We start from the raw sequence: 6539 nt of genomic DNA, 5'->3' as shown, positions 1-6539 counted from the left end.
ACTGTTGACGCTCTGGTCTACCGCAGAGTAGGACTGTTGATGCTCTGGTCTACTGTAGACTAGGACTGTTGATGCTCTGGTCTACTGTAGACTAGGACTGTTGATGCTCTGGTCTACTGTAGAGTAGGACTGTTGATGCTCTGGTCTACTGTAGAGTAGGACTGTTGATGCTCTGGTCTACTGTAGAGTAGGACTGTTGATGCTCTGGTCTACCACAGACTAGGATTGTTGATGCTCTGGTCTACTGTAGACTAGGACTGTTGAAGCTCTGGTCTACCGCAGAGTAGGACTGTTGATGCTCTGGTCTACTGTATACTAGGACTGTTGATGCTCTGGTCTACTGTAGACTAGGACTGTTGATGCTCTGGTCTACTGTAGACTAGGACTGTTGATGCTCTGGTCTACTGTAGAGTAGGACTGTTGATGCTCTGGTCTACTGTAGAGTAGGACTGTTGATGCTCTGGTCTACTGTAGAGTAGGACTGTTGATGCTCTGGTCTACCACAGACTAGGATTGTTGATGCTCTGGTCTACTGTAGACTAGGACTGTGTGCAATAATCTCTGCCTTTTACCGATACTATGTACTGAATACGTTGTGTGAACTACAGTGTGTATTATAGTGTATTACATATTGGCATTGTTGAATACTCCTTTCTGATTGGCTTGAAGGGCATTCTAGAGTGTGGATTATTTCCTGTTTTACGCATGGCATATATGCACGATAGAATTCAATGGCTATAGTTCATTTACATGTTTAGTTTGAGCTGCTTTGAATTGCAAAAGTCAAATTGAAAACAGTATTGGTATTGTCGAATTAGATTTCATAATAGCGAGCTAGGACTGAGGGTTTGATTAGCTAAACTAGCAAGTCTGTTTGGTTACCACGGCAACTCCTGTAACTATAGTATCTAGTCAACTTGCTAGTTTACTCAGTGGTTGTTCAACACATTTCTACTGGTAAAATAACACAGTAGTAAATGTGTTAAATTATAGACACGCTATAAAAGGGAAAGGTCAGTTCACCGCGAGCGCGTCGTTCATTATTTTCTAAAGAACGTATAACGTTAGAGCCCCGAGTTGATTGGCCCTTTTTTATACCGTGTCTATAATTGAACACATTTACTACTGAAAATGTGTTATTTTACCGGTAGAAATGTGTTGAACAACCACTGAATAAATTAACAAGTTGACTAGATACTGAAGTTACAGTAGATGCCGTAGCCTGATCCCAGGTCTGTCTGTAGCCTGGTCCCAGATCTGTCTGTAGCCTGGTCCCAGGTCTGTCTGTAGCCTGGTCCCAGATCTGTCTGTAGCCTGGTCCCAGGTCTGTCTGTAGCCTGATCCCAGGTCTGTCTGTAGCCTGGTCCCAGATCTGTCTGTAGCCTGGTCCCAGGTCTGTCTGTAGCCTGGTCCCAGATCTGTCTGTACCCTGGTCCCAGATCTGTCTGTAGCCTGGTCCCAGGTCTGTCTGTAGCCTGGTCCCAGATCTGTCTGTAGCCTGGTCCCAGGTCTGTCTGTAGCCTGATCCCAGGTCTGTCTGTAGCCTGGTCCCATGTCTGTCTGTAGCCTGGTCCCAGGTCTGTCTGTAGCCTGGTCCCAGGTCTGTTTGTGCTTTCGCCTATTCCATTGTCATTGTCAAGCTCAACTGTTTGGCATGACAATTTTATAAGGAGTTGGCCAGAGCGCAGAAACCGACTAGTCTGGGTACCAGTCTGTTTAGCTATCGTTCAGTCTGTTTAGCTATCATTACACTCCTTGCCACTTCTGTAATTTTAAACGATCTTTGGCATTATGACACAGGAGTGGAATGTTATTTAAACAGACTCGTACCCGGGCGAGAAACAGACTCACACCCAGGATACTTTCAGTAGGCTACAAATTCCATTCAGGAATTTTAGAACGCCAGCTCCCAAGAAAAAGAATTCAAATACGAACATTCCAAAACCAATCACAGCAACGCTTCCTGCAACAACTTGCATGATGAAATGTCGGGTTGTCACTAGTTACCACAGCCACAGAGTCCAAGTTGATTATATTGTTTAAAAAAATTATGAAAACAAAAAGTAACTATTTTTGGTCTTAATTTAAGGTTAGGGTTATGGATAATGTTAGTAGTGTGGTTAGGGTTAAGGTTAGGTTTTTAAAAAAATCTTATTTTATACATCGTCGGAATACGACCGGAACGTCCCTGGTACGTGTTGACACTCAGGCACGTTTGTTCTACTCCGCTGCGTACAGTATAAATGTCCTGAAACTGTAACAAGTATACTTTATTTAAACACAAAGTGTCGTTGCAGTTCTGCACAAACCTTTTCCTCAAAGTAGAGACATTAGGCTGGTACACCACGAAGGATATCTATAGAGAAAACATGGTCTGTTGAGACATTCTCAAAGTTGGGGTTTTATTCGGGAGTTGCAGAAAAGGGGCGGTCCTCTGATTTAGTTCAACTCAAAAGGGAATTGGAGTTTCCCTCATTAAACAGTCCTATAATCACATGACACAATTTTACAAACAGTATCATCCTCACGCATTCATCTTATACAACAATTAGATGTAAACCTCATATCTGAGGCTATCATATAAACAGCGTTATGGGAATGTGGCCGCACCGTCTCCCATGAGCTTCACCAAGTTGTGACAAACGGACCAGTTCGTAGCTGGATTCTTCACCGATATTTTATACCTTCGGACCTCAAGTTCTGTGAGGTGGAAGAAATTCCTTTGTTCTCTATGAAACTTCACTCTGTCTCTTATACTGTGTGGCCATGAGGAGATAATCTCCTCCAGGAATTTACGACCTCTCTCTGACCACAGCAGCCTGGTTGTAGGAGGCAGAGAGAGGGGGATGGTGCTCGCTGTACTCAACGAGGGCAACGTCATGACACATTACTACACAGTACTGTATTGATATGCTGGACAGATGGGCCATACTCTACATACTGTAAAAGTTCTGTACAGTAAAGCAACTACCTGCACATATTGGAATCGTTGCTCTTTAACTGTGAATTCCTTTCAAAAGGCACAAGGAACAAATGCTTTGTCATTATCTGGTTCTTCTGAACGATCTGGTCAATGGTGGAAATGCTGATGCTGTCAATCCCTTGGAAGACTACCTGGTCCTCAACTATTTGGGTTTGAATTTCACTCAAACGGATGGTATTATTGGCAATCACCATATTCACCAGGGCAGTATCCTGCTCAGCTGTGAGCTGTCTCCACCTACCTCCATATTCACCAGGGCAGTCTCCTGCTCAGCTGTGAGCTGTCTCCACCTACCTCCATATTCACCAGGGCAGTCTCCTAAGTCTCCACCTACCTCCATATTCACCAGGGCAGTCTCCTGCTCAGCTGTGAGCTGTCTCCACCTACATCCATATTCACCAGGGCAGTCTCCTGCTCAGATGTGAGCTGTCTCCAACTACAGTGCCTTGCGAAAGTATTCGGCCCCATTGAACTTTGCGACCTTTTGTAACATTTCAGGCTTCAAACATAAAGATATAAAACTGTATTTTTTTGTGAAGAATCAACAACAAGTGGGACACAATCATGAAGTGGAACGACATTTATTGGATATTTCAAACTTTTTAACAAATCAAAAACGGAAATATTGGGCGTGCAAAATGATTCAGCCCCTTTACTTTCAGTGCAGCAAACTCTCTCCAGAAGTTCAGTGAGGATCTCTGAATGATCCAATGTTGACCTAAATGACTAATGATGATAAATACAATCCACCTGTGTGTAATCAAGTCTCCGTATAAATGCACCTGCACTGTGATAGTCTCAGAGGTCCGTTAAAAGCGCAGAGAGCATCATGAAGAACAAGGAACACACCAGGCAGGTCCGAGATACTGTTGTGAAGAAGTTTAAAGCCGGATTTGGATACAAAAAGATTTCCCAAGCTTTAAACATCCCAAGGAGCACTGTGCAAGCGATAATATTGAAATGGAAGGAGTATCAGACCACTGCAAATCTACCAAGACCTGGCCGTCCCTCTAAACTTTCAGCTCATACAAGGAGAAGACTGATCAGAGATGCAGCCAAGAGGCCCATGATCACTCTGGATGAACTGCAGAGATCTACAGCTGAGGTGGGAGACTCTGTCCATAGGACAACAATCAGTCGTATATTGCACAAATCTGGCCTTTATGGAAGAGTGGCAAGAAGAAAGCCATTTCTTAAAGATATCCATAAAAAGTGTTGTTTAAAGTTTGCCACAAGCCACCTGGGAGACACACCAAACATGTGGAAGAAGGTGCTCTGGTCAGATGAAACCAAAATTGAACTTTTTGGCAACAATGCAAAACGTTATGTTTGGCGTAAAAGCAACACAGCTCATCACCCTGAACACACCATCCCCACTGTCAAACATGGTGGTGGCAGCCTCATGGTTTGGGCCTGCTTTTCTTCAGCACAGACAGGGAAGATGGTTAAAATTGATGGGAAGATGGATGGAGCCAAATACAGGACCATTCTGGAAGAAAACCTGATGGAGTCTGCAAAAGACCTGAGACTGGGACGGAGATTTGTCTTCCAACAAGACAATGATCCAAAACATAAAGCAAAATCTACAATGGAATGGTTCAAAAATAAACATATCCAGGTGTTAGAATGGCCAAGTCAAAGTCCAGACCTGAATCCAATCGAGAATCTGTGGAAAGAACTGAAAACTGCTGTTCACAAATGCTCTCCATCCAACCTCACTGAGCTCGAGCTGTTTTGCAAGGAGCAATGGGAAAAAACATTCAGTCTCTCGATGTGCAAAACTGATAGAGACATACCCCAAGCGACTTACAGCTGTAATCGCAGCAAAAGGTGGCGCTACAAAGTATTAACTTAAGGGGGCTGAATAATTTTGCACACCCAATTTTTCCGTTTTTGATTTGTTAAAAATGTTTGAAATATCCAATAAATGTCGTTCCACTTCATGATTGTGTCCCACTTGTTGTTGATGCCTCACAAAAAAATACAGTTTTATATCTTTATGTTTGGAGCCTGAAATGTGGCAAAAGGTCGCAAAGTTCAAGGGGGCCAAATACTTTCGCAAGGCACTGTACCTCCATATTCACCAGGGCAGTCTCCTGAGTCTCCACCTACCTCCATATTCATCAGGGCAGTCTCCTAAGTCTCCACCTACCTCCATATTCACCGGGCAGTCTCCTAAGTCTCCGCCTATCTCCATATTCACCAGGGAAGTCTCCACCTACCTCCATATTCACCAGGGCAGTCTCCTAAGTCTCTGCCTACCTCCATATTCACCAGGGAAGTCTCCTAAGTCTCCGCCTACCCCCATATTCACCAGGGCAGTCTCATAAGTCTCCACCTACCTCCATATTCACCAGGGCAGTCTCCTAAGTCTCCTCCTACCTCCATATTCACCAGGGAAGTCTCCTAAGTCTCCACCTACCTCCATATTCACCAGGGCAGTCTCCTAAGTCTCTGCCTACCTCCATATTCACCAGGGCAGTCTCCTGCTCAGCTGTGAGAAGTCTCCACCTACCTCCATATTCACCAGGGCAGTCTCCTAATTTCTCCACCTACCTCCATATTCACCAGGGCAGTCTCCTAAGTGTCCACCTACCTCCATATTCACCAGGGAAGTCTCCTAAGTGTCCACCTACCTCCATATTCACCAGGGCAGTCTCCTGCTCAGCTGTGAGAAGTCTCCACCTATCTCCATATTCACCAGGGAAGTCTCCTGCTCAGCTGTGAGAAGTCTCTACCTACCTCCATATTCACCAGGGCAGTCTCCTAAATCTCCGCCTACCTCCATATTCACCAGGGAAGTCTCCTAAGTCTCCACCTACCTCCATATTCACCAGGGCAGTCTCCGAAGTCTCCTCCTACCTCCATATTCACCAGGGCAGTCTCCTAAGTCTCCACCTACCTCCATATTCACCAGGGCAGTCTCCTGCTCAGCTGTGAGAAGTCTCCACCTACCTCCATATTCACCAGGGCAGTCTCCTAATTTCTCCACCTACCTCCATATTCACCAGGGCAGTCTCCTAAGTGTCCACCTACCTCCATATTCACCAGGGAAGTCTCCTAAGTGTCCACCTACCTCCATATTCACCAGGGCAGTCTCCTGCTCAGCTGTGAGAAGTCTCCACCTATCTCCATATTCACCAGGGCAGTCTCCTGCTCAGCTGTGAGAAGTCTCTACCTACCTCCATATTCACCAGGGCAGTCTCCTAAATCTCCGCCTACCTCCATATTCACCAGGGAAGTCTCCTAAGTCTCCACCTACCTCCATATTCACCAGGGCAGTCTCCTAAGTCTCCGCCTACCTCCATATTCACCAGGGAAGTCTCCTAAGTCTCCGCCTACCTCCATATTCACCAGGGCAGTCTCCTGCTCAGCTGTGAGAAGTCTCCACCTATCTCCATATTCACCAGGGCAGTCTCCTGCTCAGCTGTGAGAAGTCTCTACCTACCTCCATATTCACCAGGGCAGTCTCCTAAATCTCCGCCTACCTCCATATTCACCAGGGAAGTCTCCTAAGTCTCCACCTACCTCCATATTCACCAGGGCAGTCTCCTGC

The sequence above is a fragment of the Oncorhynchus kisutch genome, linkage group LG17 (genome assembly GCF_002021735.2).
Source record: "Oncorhynchus kisutch isolate 150728-3 linkage group LG17, Okis_V2, whole genome shotgun sequence".
Lineage (NCBI taxonomy): Eukaryota > Metazoa > Chordata > Actinopteri > Salmoniformes > Salmonidae > Oncorhynchus > Oncorhynchus kisutch.
Note: the sequence above shows the minus strand (reverse complement) of the source record.